The sequence below is a fragment of the Salvelinus alpinus genome, chromosome 16, assembly GCF_045679555.1.
Source record: "Salvelinus alpinus chromosome 16, SLU_Salpinus.1, whole genome shotgun sequence".
NCBI lineage: Eukaryota > Metazoa > Chordata > Actinopteri > Salmoniformes > Salmonidae > Salvelinus > Salvelinus alpinus.
In genome coordinates, this window is record NC_092101.1 from 28,962,948 (window position 1) to 28,978,130 (window position 15,183).

The following is a 15,183-nucleotide window of genomic DNA, read 5'->3' on the forward strand; positions in this document are numbered from 1 at the left end:
TAAATGCGGCAGACACATTTCAGTTGAATACATTCAGTTGGACAACTGACTAAGTATCCCCCTTTCCCTTTCCCTCTTTACCTACTAGTGCCTGTTCCACAAGTGGCCATATCTGGGAGACAGAGGCTGGCTCTGGACCTGTTGAGAGGAACACACTCGTCTGAAGGACAGCAAACACACCTAAAATGGCTGTGAAGGATGTGCACTACTGCACTTTGCCCTTTGACAATCGTAACAGATCTAGGAACCAACCATTGATGATTGAATTTATGCTAAGACATCTTAATTTTTCTAAAACAGGTGCCCTGATGTTTTTGGATTGGAGAAATTAATGGTTGGAATAGACTGATGTCACCAGACAGGTATCTCGTTTTAACCTCAAGTAACCAAAAAAGGTAATGCCCTTTTCGCCCATTTAAGACTAGAAATGTCCTAAATGATGAACATAGGGGGGTAAGGCAGTTCTCTCATAAACCTGAGGTGAAGGCCAAATCCTCTCTGCGGATCCTGTCGGGAGAAATAAACCATTATTTTTACATATTTTGCTTTGTCTTAATAAGTCAATGCTGGTACATTGTCTTTGTGTATATAATACAACGGGTGGGTGTCAGAATGGTGGGTGTAGCTGGTGTATGCAGTCAGGCACAGGAGAGCAGAGAATTGGGAGCAACGTAACTTTACTCAGAATAATGAATGGTGCAAGGTAAAACAATACACTTGCCCAAACACAAACACACGGGCAAGAAATGGCACCCGTCGAAATAACCAGTCACCAACATTACCGAACATGACATAAAACAATCCCGCACAACAACATGGGGGAAAAAGAGGGTTAAATATATTAACAATAATTAGGGGAATGAAAAACAGGTGTGTAGAAACAAAGACAAAACAAATGGAAAATGAAAAGTGGATCGGTGTTGGCTATTTGACCGGCGACGCCGAGCGCCGCCCGAACAAGGAGAGGAACCGACTTCGGCTGAAGTCGTGACAGTACCCCCCCCCCTTGACGCGCGGCTCCAGCAGCGCACCGACGCCGGCTTCGGGGACGACCCGGAGGACGAGGTGCAGGGCGATCTGAATGGAGACGGTGGAACTCCCGCAGCATCGAAGGGTCCAACACGTCCTCCACCGGCACCCAGCATCTCTCCTCCGGACCGTACCCCTCCCACTCCACGAGGTACTGAAGGCCCCTCGCCCGACGCCTCGAGTCCAGTATGGACCGAACTGCATACGCCGGAGCCCCCTCGATGTCCAGAGGGGGCGGAGGAACCTCCCGCACCTCAGATTCCTGGAGCGGACCAGCCACCACCGGCCTGAGGAGAGACACATGAAATGAGGGGTTAATACGGTAATCGGGGGGAAGCTGTAGCCTGTAACACACCTCGTTTATTCTCCTCAGGACTTTGAATGGCCCCACAAACCGCAGACCCAGCTTCCGGCAGGGCAGGCGGAGGGGCAGGTTTCGGGTCGAGAGCCAGACCCGGTCCCCCGGTGCGAACACCGGGCCTCACTGCGGTGGCGGTCTGCGCCAGCCTTCTGACGCCTCACGGCCCGCTGAAGGTGCACATGAGCGGCGTCCCATGTCTCCTCTGAGCGCTTAAACCAGTCGTCCACCGCAGGAGCCTCGATCTGGCTCTGATGCCACGGCGCCAGAACCGGCTGGTACCCCAGTACGCACTGGAAGGGGGAGAGGTTAGTGGAGGAGTGGCGGAGCGAGTTTTGGGCCATCTCTGCCCAGGGTATGAACGCCGCCCACTCCCCCGGCCGGTCCTGGCAATAGGACCGCAGAAACCTACCCACATCCTGGTTCACTCTCTCCACCTGCCCATTACTCTCGGGGTGAAAACCTGAGGTAAGGCTGACCGAGACCCCCAGACGTTCCATGAATGCCCTCCAGACCCTTGACGTGAACTGGGGACCTCGATCAGATACTATGTCCTCAGGCACCCCGTAGTGCCGGAAGACGTGTGTGAACAGAGCCTCCGCAGTCTGTAGGGCAGTAGGGAGACCGGGCAAAGGGAGGAGACGGCAGGACTTGCAAAACCGATCCACAACGACCAGGATCGTGGTGTTACCTGTGAGGGAGGAAGATCCGTTAGGAAGTCCACCGACAGGTGCGACCACGGCCGTTGTGGAACGGGTAAGGGTTGTAACTTGCACTGAGCACACACCGAGCAGGAGGAAACATAAACCCTCACGTCCTTAGCCAAGGTGGGCCACCAGTACTTCCCACTAAGACAGCGCACTGTCTGACCGATGCCCAGATGACCAAAGGAGGGTGACGTGTGGGCCCAATAGATCAAATGGTCGCGGACAGCAGACGGAACGTACAGACGCCCAGCTGGACACTGGAGGGGAGTGGGCTCTGCATGTAACGCCCGCTCGTGCCACCAGGCAAGAGGCCGAGAGTATTGGAGTGTGATCCATGGACCGCTCCTCTTTGTCATACATCCGGGACAGTGCGTCTGCCTTAGCATTCTGGGAACCTGGTCTGTAGGACAGTGTGAAGACAAAACGGGTAAAGAACATGGCCCACCTTGCCTGACGAGAGTTCAGTCTCCTCGCCGCCCGGATGCACTCCAGATTGCTGTGGTCAGTCCAGATGAGAAAAGGGTGTTTAGCCCCCTCAAGCCAATGTCTCCACGCCTTCAAGGCCTTGACGACAGCCAACAACTCCCGGTCCCCCACGTCATAGTTTCGCTCCGCCAGGCTGAGCTTCTTCGAAAAGAAGGCACAGAGGCGGAGCTTTGGTGGCGTACTCGAGCGCTGAGAGAGCACGACTCCTATCCCAGCCTCGGACGCGTCCACCTCCACTATGAACGCCAAAGAGGGATCCGGATGCGCCAGCAGGGGAGCCGAGGTAAACAGAGCCCTCAGGTGACCAAAAGCCCTGTCCGCCTCAGCCGACCACTGCAAACGCACCGGTCCCCCCTTCAGCAGTGACGTAATAGGAGCCGCTACCTGACCAAAGCCCCGGATAAACCTCCGGTAGTAGTTGGCAAACCCTAGAAACCGCTGCACTTCCTTTACCGTGGTTGGAGTCGGCCAATTACGCATGGCTGAAATGCGGTCACTCTCAATCTCCACCCCTGATGTGGAAATGCGATACCCTAGGAAGGAGACGGCCTGCTGGAAGAACAGGCATTTCTCAGCCTTGACGTACAGGTCATGCTCCAACAATCGTCCAAGTACCCTGCGCACCAAGGACACATGCTCGGCACGTGTAGCGGAGTATATCAGAATGTCATCGATATACACCACTACACCCTGCCCGTGCAGGTCCCTGAAAATTTTGTCTACAAAGGATTGGAAGACTGATGGAGCATTCATCAACCCGTATGGCATGACGAGGTACTCATAATGGCCTGATGTGGTACTAAACGCTGTCTTCCACTCGTCTCCCTCCCAGATACGCACCAGGTTGTACGCGCTCCTGAGATCCAGTTTAGTGAAGAAGCGTGCCACGTGCATTGACTCAATCACCGTGGCGATAAGAGGTAGCGGGTAACTGTACCTCACCGTGATTTGATTGCATTGATCGATAGTCAATGCACGGGCGCAGACCACCATCCTTCTTCTTCACAAAAAAGGGTAGAATGTACTCCTGCCCCAGAGATTTGGAGACATATGTTTCCATAGTCCGCCGTCTCCTCTTGCGACAGGGGATACACGTGACTCCTGGGAAGTGCTGCGTCTACCAGGAGATTTATTGCACAATCCCTCCGTCGATGGGGTGGTAATTGAGTCTTCTTTTTACAGAAGGCGAGAGCCAAATCGGCTCTCGCCGATTGTTTCTTCAATATATCCACATAATTTTCCTGCCTCATGATGCCATCTATTTTGTGAAGTGCACCAGTCCCTCCTGCAACAATCCACCCCCACAACATGATGCTGCCACCCCCGTGCTTCACGGTTGGGATGGTGTTCTCACCCTTTTTCCTCCAAACATAACGATGGTCATTATGGCCAAACAGTTCTATTTTTGTTTCATCAGACCAGAGGACATTGCTCCAAAAAGTACAATCTTTGTTTTATGGTGTTTTTGCAGCAGTGACAAACTTGCTGAGCGGCCTTTCAGGTTATGTCGATATAGGACTGGTTTTACTGTGGATATCGATGCTTTTTTACCTGTTTCCTCCAGCATCTTCACAAGGTCCTTTGCTGTTGTTCTGGGATTAATTCGCACTTTTCGCACCAAAGTACGTTCATCTCTAGGAGACAGAACGCGTCTCCTTCCTGAGCGGTATGACGGCTGCGTGGTCCCATGGTGTTTATACTTGTGTACTATTGTTTGTACAGATGAACGTGGTGCCTTCAGGTGTTTGGAAATTTCTCCCAAGGATGAACCAGACTTGTGGAGGTCTACAATTTATTTTCTGAGGTCTTGGCTGATTTCTTTTGATTTTCCCATGATGTCTGAGTTTGAAGGTAGGCCTTGAAATACATCTACAGGTACACCTCCAATTGACTCAAATTATGTCAATTAGCCTATCAAAAGCTTCTAAAGCCATGACATCATTTTCAGGAATTTTCCAAGCTGTTTAAAGACACAGTCAACTTAGAGTACGTAAACTTCTGACCCACTGGAATTGTGATACAGTGAATGATAAGTGAAATAATCTGTCTGTACACAATTGTTGGAAAAATGACTTGTGTCATTCACAAAGTAGATGTCCTAACCGACTTGCCAAAACTATAGTTTGCTAACAAGAAATATGTGGAGTGGTTGAAAAACGAGTTTTAAAGACTCCAACCTAAATGTACTGTATGTAAACTTCCGACTTCAACTGTATGTACATATCGGTAGGGGTAAAGTGACTAGGCAACAGGATAGATAATAGACAGCTGTAGCAGCATCGTATGTGGAGCAGTAGCAGCAGCATATGTGGTGAGTGTGAACGTATGTGTTGGGGTGTCAGTGTAAGTATCTGTGAGTGTGACAACTGTTTGTACATAGAGTCAGTGCAAGAGAGTACGTAAAAAAAAAGGGTAACTGCAGGTAGTCCGTGTAGCCATTCGCATAGCTATTTAGCAGCCTTGTTATAGCTTGGGGGTAGAAGCTGTTCAGGGTCCTGTTGGTTCCAAACTTGGTGCACTGGTACCGCTTGCGGTGCGTTAGCAGAGAGAACAGTCTATGACTTGGGTGGCTGGAGTCTTTGACTTTGATTTTTTGGCCTTCCTCTGACACTGCCTGGTATAAAGGTCCTGGATGACAGGGAGGTGGGCCCCAGTGATGTACTAGGCCGTACTCACCAACCTCTGTCGCGCCTTGCGGTTGGGTGCCTTGCAGTTACGACTCGTGTTCAATAGCACACACAGTAAATTGCTGCGTACCTCTTAGGCCTTCCAGAGTGGCTTGCTTGTGGGTGTGCTGGCAACATATGGCAGCATGTTGGATTGTGCATCAAGAATTCAGCATAGCAAGTTTGTATTAAGGTCTGGTTATTAAATGGGTAAATAGTTAAATAGTAATATGCTCTAAAAAACATACATTTCTAAAATGTAAGACACTACTATCTATTATTAGCTAACTAGCTACAGTGCATGTTAACTCAAATGAGCTGCTAACGTGGCTAGTTAGCTATCTAGCCAACTTTACATACTGTATATGTAAGGACCGATGCTGGAGTAGAGAAGCAGGTACGGGGAGTCAAACATTGAATCGGAACAGACATGGAACAAGACAGGAACAGCGTCAGCACACGGGAATACAAGGACATATGACAATCAATGCTGAAGCAGGAAACAGAACGGGGGAACAGACAGATATAGGGGAGATAATGACCGAGGTCATTGAGTCCAGGTGAGTCAAATAATCGCTGATGTGCGTGACGGGGGGAATGATGGTGGCAGGAGTGCATAACGCTGGGGAGCCAGAGCGGGCGTGACAGTATAGATAGCTAGCTAAGTGAATTAAATGTCACCAGCTACCTAACTTCATATTAGCAGCAATCTTGATGTATTTATCACTGCCAAATGCATTTGTACGGAGCAAGCTAACAACCATGGAGGAGGGTGAAAGGATAGCAGCCCCAACTGTCAAAGTGAGAGAGCAAGTACTTTTGTGTAGTTCCAGTCCCTAGAAGTGAGGACGGATGTAATATTATCATAATTTTCAGTGCGGTCTAGTTTAAGTATAACGAAGTCTGTTTCTTGTGAGGTTTTCTGTCCGCAGATACAGAGAGCTGTGGAAGCCTGTCTGCAGATGAAGAGGTCACAATGAAGAGCAGTGGTTCTCAGTCCTGGTCCTGGGGACTAAAAGTGGTGCACATTTTTGTTTTTACCTTAGCACTGCACAGCTGTTTCAAATGATCAACTCATCATCAAGCTTCAAGTGGTATTTGTGATGCTATCCTTGATATGATCCTGCTATTGTCACATGCTACACATGCACGTGTGTGTGCCCATGCATCTATCAATCCAATGTTATCATGATTTGTTATAAGGGATATTATACTTTAGTAATCCACAATGACCTGGTGATGTAAAAGTCTAATAATGACATTATCTTCCATATTCCTACATATACCTTGTCACTGCAGATTTCCTTCAAAACAATTGCCTACAGTTACTGTGTAGGGCACTGCAAGGTTGGGTGACCAGGGCCATCTGGGACTGCCTCCTGGAGGAATTCAGCCGTGTGAAAGCGAAAGGGGGATACCTAGTCAGTTGTACAAATGAATGCCTTCAACTGAAATATGTCTTCCTCATTTAACCCAACCCCTCTGAATCAGAGAGGTGCGGGGGGCTACCTTAATCGACATCCCCGTCTTTGGCGCCCGGGGAACATAACTTCATGAGGATGGACACGAGGACCAGGATGGGATCTGCAGATCGCAGGATGTTTCAAGGATGGGGTCCAACAACGCAGCAAGAGAGGCAATCTGTATGCGGGAGAGCTTCACCTCCTACCTCTTTCGAAGAGGGTGCTGTTCCCTGGCAACACCATAGACTACACTATGCACAACCAAAGCCTCTTTTAAGAGCCATCCACATTGCAATAAGAGTATTCTTACATTTACTTAGCTATGTCAACTGCAGTTATTCAATTCCCAGTTTCTCTTCCTTTGAAGTTTCTCTTCTCTTCCTTCAACTTCTCAGGTGAGGGTGCTGTTTAGGTAAGGGTGTGATGTCTGTACAAAAACAAAACAGGCTATTTAAGTCACCCATATTGAAAAAATGTAGAACAATTAGACACCCTATAACCCACACTTAAACACATGTATCAATCTGATTGATGGAGTGTAAAACTGTGTCTCCTTCCACCTTCAAAGAATAGGCAAGAGGGCAAACCATGGAGAATAGTAAGACACTTTATTATTTCTATAACTATGCTATATTGTTTGTCCTCGTGTGTTTGTGCATGTTTTTCAGTATAAAGTACTCTGCAGCCACTTAGTGTGGACACCAGGTGAGGCCATACACACAGATTCCTGTTGAACACTGTCTCTTTAACTAACTTATTTTCTCAATAATGGTCTCTCTCCTTCACTTCAACCCTCTCTCCCCTTCTCCCTAAATCCTCTAGGTTATAGTATATCAGCTGTGTCGGTGAACCCCTCCCGCATCTGAACTGGCTACATAGAGGGAACAGCATGATCAGAGGTCACTTGGTCAGGTCAACAGGAAGTATTATTAAAGAGATGCTTTACATTGAAATACAGATAGAGATGCAGTAGTCCCCAGAGTTAATGATTCAAGGTCAGTTTTTCATTTCACCTCCTGATGATTGATGACTGACAGTGTTAGAATAAAGAAAAAACACAAGGCTTAAACATGCTCTCTCTTTCTCCATCTGTCTCTCGTCTGCAGGTATGTTTTGATGTGAGAGAGGATGCCAACCCCCAGTCCCGTCATCGCCACCTCACCCGCTCTTAAGATAACCTTCAGGCCGACTGGGAGCCCAAGGCTGGTTAGGAGACACCACTAGAGACACTATGTAATTTTGATGAACTGAGAGAATATTAAGGTTGCACTGGGATTCATTAATCATATGCTGCCTTCCCTGCTCCTATGTTCTTACCTCTTTCCCTTTCTGTTTTTTACACCTCTCTCATTACCTCTTTCTCCCTTTGTTTTTATAATGCACAACAGATATGCATTGAACTACAGATTGAACTTGTATTTATAATATTACAATTATAATATGTATAATGCATGTGCTATGTATTTATAACACTTGGAAAATAAACTTCTTTCAATAAAGCGTTTCACATTCTCTAATGGTTGAAATTAAGTCTCTCATTTGATGAAATACTACGCCTATCCTGTGTTTATCAGATCAATGCAGATGAAGGAAATTAGATATTGAGATGGTCCAGTTTTAGAGTATTTACATGATGCATAGGAAGTGTAGTGTACTGTTTTTTAAAATTCTATTTCTGTATATTTGAACTACAAATCCGACTTTATCTAGTTAAATCATGTTTCTAGTCTATTGCATAGTTACAATGTGTAACCATTGATGTCCCAGGACCAAGATTGGTAAACACTGTTGAAGTGTATAATTGTAATACATACTGTACATGCAGACACAGCATCATTCAAAGACTGGAATTTGATACTCCTGGTATTGGATATGACTGAAAAATAATCTCACAGACATTCATACCTGAACTGCACCTTTATTTGCCAAAGAAGAGAATATGATCAGTGAATATATTAAATGTACAGGCTACAGTGTGGGGATCTCATGCATGGTAATAACTACATGTCTATACGACTTGCATCCTCTGCTCAATCCATAGGCTTCATTTATGTCATTCAGACGGTTTTGAAGTTGATACAACTGGCTATGATAGCGGAGGTTCATAGCTAGGTTCTGAACTAATATGTATACCAAACGTTTTAGGGTCCATACACAGATTGGCTAGATAGCTAGCTACACATCAAATCAAATCAAATTGTATTTGTCACATACACATGGTTAGCAGATGTTAATGCGAGTGTAGCGAAATGCTTGTGCTTCTAGTTCCGACAATGCAGTAATAACCAACGAGTAATCTAACCTAACAATTTCACAACAACTACCTTATACACACAAGTGTAAAGGGATGAAGAATATGTACATAAAGATATATGAATGAGTGATGGTACAGAACGGCATAGGCAAGATGTAGTAGATGGTATCGAGTACAGTATATACATATGAGATGAGTAATGTAGGGTATGTAAACATATAAAAGTGGCATTGTTTAAAGTGGCTAGTGATACATGTATTACATGAAGATGGCAAGATGCAGTAGATGGTATAGAGTACAGTATATACATATGAGATGAGTAATGTAGGATATGTAAACATTATATTTAGTGGCATTGTTTAAAGTGGCTAGTGATACATTTTTTACACGTGGTGGCTGTTTAACAGTCTGATGGCCTTGAGATATAAGCTGTTTTTCAGTCTTTCGGTCCCTGCTTTGATGCACCTGTACTGACCTCGCCTTCTGGATGATAGCGGGGTGAACAGGCAGTGGCTCGGTGGTTGTTGTCCTTGATGATCTTTATGGTCTTCCTGTGACATCGGGTGGTGTAGGTGTCCTGGAGGGCAGGTAGTTTGCCCCCGGTGATGCGTTGTGCAGACCTTACTACCCTCTGGAGAGCCTTACGGTTATGGGCGGAGCAGTTGCCGTACCAGGCGGTGATACAGCACGACAGGATGCTCTCGATTGTGCATCTGTAAAAGTTTATGAGTGCTTTTGGTGACAAGCCTAATTTCTTCAGCCTCCTGAGGTTGAAGAGGCGCTGCTGCGCCTTCTTCACCACGCTGTCTGTGTGGGTGAACCAATTCAGTTTGTCCGTGATGTGTACGCCGAGGAACTTAAAACTTACTACCCTCTCCACTACTGTCCCGTCGATGTGGATAGGGGGGTGCTCCCTCTGCTGTTTCCTGAAGTCTACGATAATCTCCTTTGTTTTGCTGACGTTGAGTGTGAGGTTATTTTCCTGACACCACACTCCGAGGGCCCTCACTTCCTCCCTGTAGGCCGTCTCGTCGTTGTTGGTAATCAAGCCTACCACTGTAGTGTCGTCTGCAAACTTGATGATTGAGTTGGAGGCGTGCATGGCCACGCAGTCGTGGGTGAACAGGGAGTACAGGAGAGGGCTCAGAACGCACCCTTGTGGGGCCCCAGTGTTGAGGATCAGTGGGGTGGAGATGTTGTTACCTACCCTCACCACCTGGGGGCGGCCCGTCAGGAAGTCCAGTACCCAGTTGCACAGGGCGGGGTCAAGACCCAGGGTCTCGAGCTTGATGACGAGTTTGGAGGGTACTATGGTGTTAAATGCTGAGCTGTAGTCGATGAACAGCATTCTCACATAGGTATTCCTCTTGTCCAGATGGGTTAGGGCAGTGTGCAGTGTGGTTGCGATTGTGTCGTCTGTGGACCTATTGGGGCGGTAAGCAAATTGGAGTGGGTCTAGGGTGTCAGGTAGGGTGGAGGTGATATGGTCCTTGACTAGTCTCTCAAAGCACTTCATGATGACGGAAGTGAGTGCTACGAGGCGGTAGTCGTTTAGCTCAGTTACCTTAGCTTTCTTGGGAACAGGAACAATGGTGGCCCTCTTGAAGCATGTGGGAACAGCAGACTGGGATAAGGATTGATTGAATATGTCCGTAAACACACCAGCCAGCTGGTCTGTGCATGCTCTGAGGACGCGGCTGGGGATGCCGTCTGGGCATGCCGTCTGGGCCTGCAGTCTTGCGAGGGTTAACACGTTTAAATGTTTTACTCACGTCGGCTGCTATGAAGGAGAGTCCACAGGTTTTGGTAGCGGGCCGTGTCAGTGGCACTGTATTGTCCTCAAAGCGAGCAAAGAAGTTGTTTAGTCTGTCTGGGAGCAAGACATCCTGGTCCGCGACGGGGCTGGTTTTCTTTTTGTAATCCGTGATTGACTGTAGACCCTGCAACATACCTCTTGTGTCTGAGCCGTTGAATTGCGACTCTACTTTGTCTCTATACTGACGCTTAGCTTGTTTGATTGCCTTGCGGAGGGAATAGCTACACTGTTTGTATTCGGTCATGTTTCCGGTGCCATCAATCCATGGTTTCTGGTTTGGGAATGTTTTAATAGTTGCTGTGGGTACGACATCGCCGATGCACTTGCTAATAAACTCGCTCACCGAATCAGCGTATTCGTCAATGTTGTTGTTTGACGCAATGCGGAACATATCCCAATCCACGTGATCGAAGTAATCTTGATGCGTGGAATCAGATTGGTCGGACCAACGTTGAACAGACCTGAGCGCAGGAGCTTCCTGTTTTAGTCTCTGTCTTTAGGCTGGGAGCAACAAAATGGAGTCGTGGTCAGCTTTTCCGAAAGGAGGGCGGGGGAGGGCCTTATATGCGTTGCGGAAGTTAGAATAACAATGATCTAGGGTTTTACCAGCCCGAGTAGCACAATCGATATGCTGATAGAATTTAGGGAGTCTTGTTTTCAGATTAGCCTTGTTAAAATCCCCAGCTACAATGAATGCAGCCTCAGGATATGTGGTTTCCAGTTTACATAGAGTCAAATAAAGTTTGTTCAGGGCCATCGATGTGTCTGCTTGGGGGGGAATATATGCGGCTGTGATTATAATCGAAGAGAATTCTCTTGGTAGATAATGCGGTCGACATTTGATTGTGAGGAATTCTAAGTCAGGTAAACAGAAGGACTTGAGTTCCTGTATGTTGTTATGATCACACCACGTCTCGTTAATCATAAGGCATACCCCCACATCCCTCTTCTTACCAGAAAGATGCTTGTTTCTGTCGGCGCGATGAGTGAAGAAACCAGGTGGCTGTTCGACTCTGATAGCGTGTCTCGAGTGAGCCATGTTTCCGTGAAGCAAAGAACGTTACAGTCTCTTATGTCTCTCTGGAATGCTACCCATGCTCGGATTTCATCAACGTTGTTGTCAAGAGACTGGACATTGGCAAGTAGTATGCTCGGGTGCGGTGCGCGATGTGCCCGTCTCCGGAGCCTGACCAGAAGACCGCTTCGTCTGCCCCTTTTACGGCGTCGTTGTTTTGGTTCGCCGGCTGGTATCCGATCCATTGTCCTGGGTGGTGGGCAAAACAGAGGATCTGCTTCGGGAAAGTCGTATTCCTGGTTGTAATGATGGTGAGTTGACGTTGCTCTTATATCCAGTAGTTCCTCCCGACTGTATGTAATAAAACCTAAGATTACCTGGGGTACCAATGTAAGAAATAACACGTAAAAAAACAAAATACTGCGTAGTTTCCTAGGAGCGCGAAGCGTGGCGGCCATCTCTGTCGGCGCCGGAAGTAGATCCATAGGCGTACAGGTATTTTTATCCTCCACTGCACAATAAGCAAGAAAATAGTTAGCTAGCTACGTTACTTCATCTATCTGCATTGCATGGCACATATCAGCAAGGCAAGCTTACAAAATTGTAATGTAAACTCACTCACTTTTGTACATCGCCTTGGTCCGTACAATTCACCTTATTTTAGCGCCCAAAAAACATAATACTTCCAGATCAACTGTAATGCCAATACCATTGTAAAGCACAATTTCTCCACTTTCCAACAGAATCAATTACCTGAACTCCACGCTGCCCGTTTCTGCATAATTCAACAAGGCAATGAGTTCCGTCGGGTCTTTTTAAAAATGGCGGGTGGGGAAGCGAAACTAATGCGTGGTATTGAGAAGGAGAGATGTGTGTGGCAAAACTGCTTTTTTTTCACTCGATCTGTCCAACTTATCGCCTTATCGCCTCTAAAGTGTAAATAAAACACTATAAAGAGTTTATATAATGTGTCATTACATACCTATTTGAAGGTTTGTGTCGAATTTGAATCAGGTTTTTAGGGCGGTGCTAAAGTGATCTTCAGATGTAAACAGCGGCTTTGAGAGTCATGATGCTTGTAGTGATGACGCAAAAAATGACTAGGTATCCCCCCTTACCCCCGTCACTGTCCATTTCTTGTTTTTAAACGATGAGAGAAGTGCTACACCTGGTGGAGAGAGATTGTAAGACAGAAATAGTTGCTTTATGCGTGCTGTACGTTACGGCATGACACGTCACGATGTAACAGAGGGTCAGTTTTTTCAACTTTTCTCCAATACTATAGAGCCATTACCATGTCGATCAAAGCTTGAATAGAGACGTAGTTCAGACCCCAGATTTTGAAGTCAACACAGTCGCTACAGTCCCATTTGTTTTCTTTGCAGCCTCGTTTGAATGTCGCGGTTGCGCACATTTGTACGGAATGGGGTGAGTTTACATTACATTCAATTTGCAGTAAATGCTTTAGCTAGCTAGATTATTTACATCCACTGTTTCACAAGATGACAGCCTGGTTTACTGGTTGTTTCAGGAGTCCCTAAAACATTAAACAACCAGAATTACAATTTCATACTCATGTCACATCACCAATAAAGCTAGCCAGCTAACGTTAGCTGGCTAATGTTAGCTAGTCAGCTAGCTTGCTAAATCGCGATTTTCATAAATGAACTTTATGACAAAAACATTTGCATAATCGTCTGTCTCTACATTAACTAGCATATTTGTCTCAACTGTAAATTTTTTACATGATTCGTTATGACGTTATAATCACTTACATTTGCTTCCATCCTAGTATTTTTGTCAGCCATCTTCGCTGAAGAAAGTCTCTAGTCTTGGGTCGCATAGTGTCAAATTCGTCATGGAACCCCTCGATATGATTGGTCATTGCCCAGTGGTCGCCGCTGGTGATTTGCATACATTTGGGAAAAGTGTATATTTTTCACCGCTGTCCACGCCACCTTCGCACCGCCCAAAGGTTCCCCGCCCTCACCGCTTTCCTTCCATTGAAAATGAATGGGAAGCGGTGTTTATTGGGCGGCACAACGTGCTAGTGAACACCGGGCATTAGCGTTGTCTCCCAGTCCGCCAGATTAACTCTGCCTATCTTTTGAGACAAATTAAATGGTTCAAAATGAAAATACTTTGCCTACCCGGTGCGCATGGGTTCTGAATCAAGGGCACCTACTGTACCACCAACAGCAGAAGAAAAAAAAAGTATCGCAAGCCTTTATCGTTGGCTTTTCTGAAGAAATGTTTGGTGATCGCTAGTGGTGAAGCAACCAGTCAAGATGCTCTCAATGGTGCAGCTGTATAACTTTTTGAGGATCTGAAGGCCCATGCTAAATATTTTCAGCCTGTGTGGGTGTGTGTTGACCATGTTAATTCCTTGGTGATGTGGACACTGATGAAGCTCTTGACCCGCTCCACTACAGCCCCATCGATGTGGATTGGGGCGTGCTCACCCCTCCGTTTCCTGTAGTCCACAATCAGCTGCTTTGTCTTTCTGACACTGAGGGAGAGGTTGTTGTCCTGGCAACACACTGCCAGGTCCTTGAACTCCTCCCTATAGGCTGCCTCATCATTGTCAGTGATCAGTCCTACCACCGTTGTATCATCAGCAAATTTGTGTGTTTTGGATTTTTACACGGCCACGCAGTTGTGGGTGAACAGGGAGTACCGGAGGGGACTAAGCACACACTCCTGAGGGGCCCCCGTGTTGATGGTCAGTGTGGCGGATATGTTGTTGCCTACATTCACCACCTGGGGTTGGTCCGTCGGGAAGTCCAGGATCCAGTTGCAGAGGGGTGTGTTCAGTCCCAGGGTCCTGAGCTTGGTGATGAGTTTGGAGGAGACTATGGTGTTGAATGCTGAGCTGTAGTCAATGAACAGCATTCTTACATAGGTATTCATTTTGTCCAGGTGGGTGAGGGCATGGAGTGGAGTGCAATAATTGCGCCATCTGTGGATCTGTTGGGGTGGTATGCGAATTGGAGTGGCTCCAGGGTGTCTGGGATGATGGTGTTGATGTGAGCCAGCTGTGTGTTCATAGACTCAGAGCTACTGACACTGTGGGGTCAACTCTCCTCTTGGCATGTACATGTCTGTCTGAGTTACCATCCTGATGCTGGGTCATCATTTAGGAGCAGAGCAGGGGACATACTGAACTGGTATTAGACTAAACTGCAGCAAAGTTACAGAACGATAAACAATCCAGAGATATACACATGCACACACAAGCAAGAGCAAGGCCCATTGTCACAGCCTCCTCCACAGATGCCTTCGTAGTCAGTCTCAACTCCCCCACAATGCACCTGTGCTGCTGCCACACATTTAGCCCCAGTCACTAGAGAGACCAACAGCGCTGCCATAGCAACAGCAGAACAACAGGT

The 15,183-nt window shown here is 46.9% G+C and overlaps 1 non-coding gene across 1 annotated transcript; it reads left to right on the forward strand.

Moving 5' to 3' along the window:
• Positions 1-407: 407 nt before the first annotated feature.
• On the forward strand, positions 408-525 carry LOC139541808 (small nucleolar RNA SNORA26). Its single transcript, XR_011668424.1, has one exon. It is a non-coding gene; the product is annotated as a small nucleolar RNA SNORA26 (small nucleolar RNA).
• The last annotated feature ends 14,658 nt before the right edge of the window (positions 526-15,183 follow it).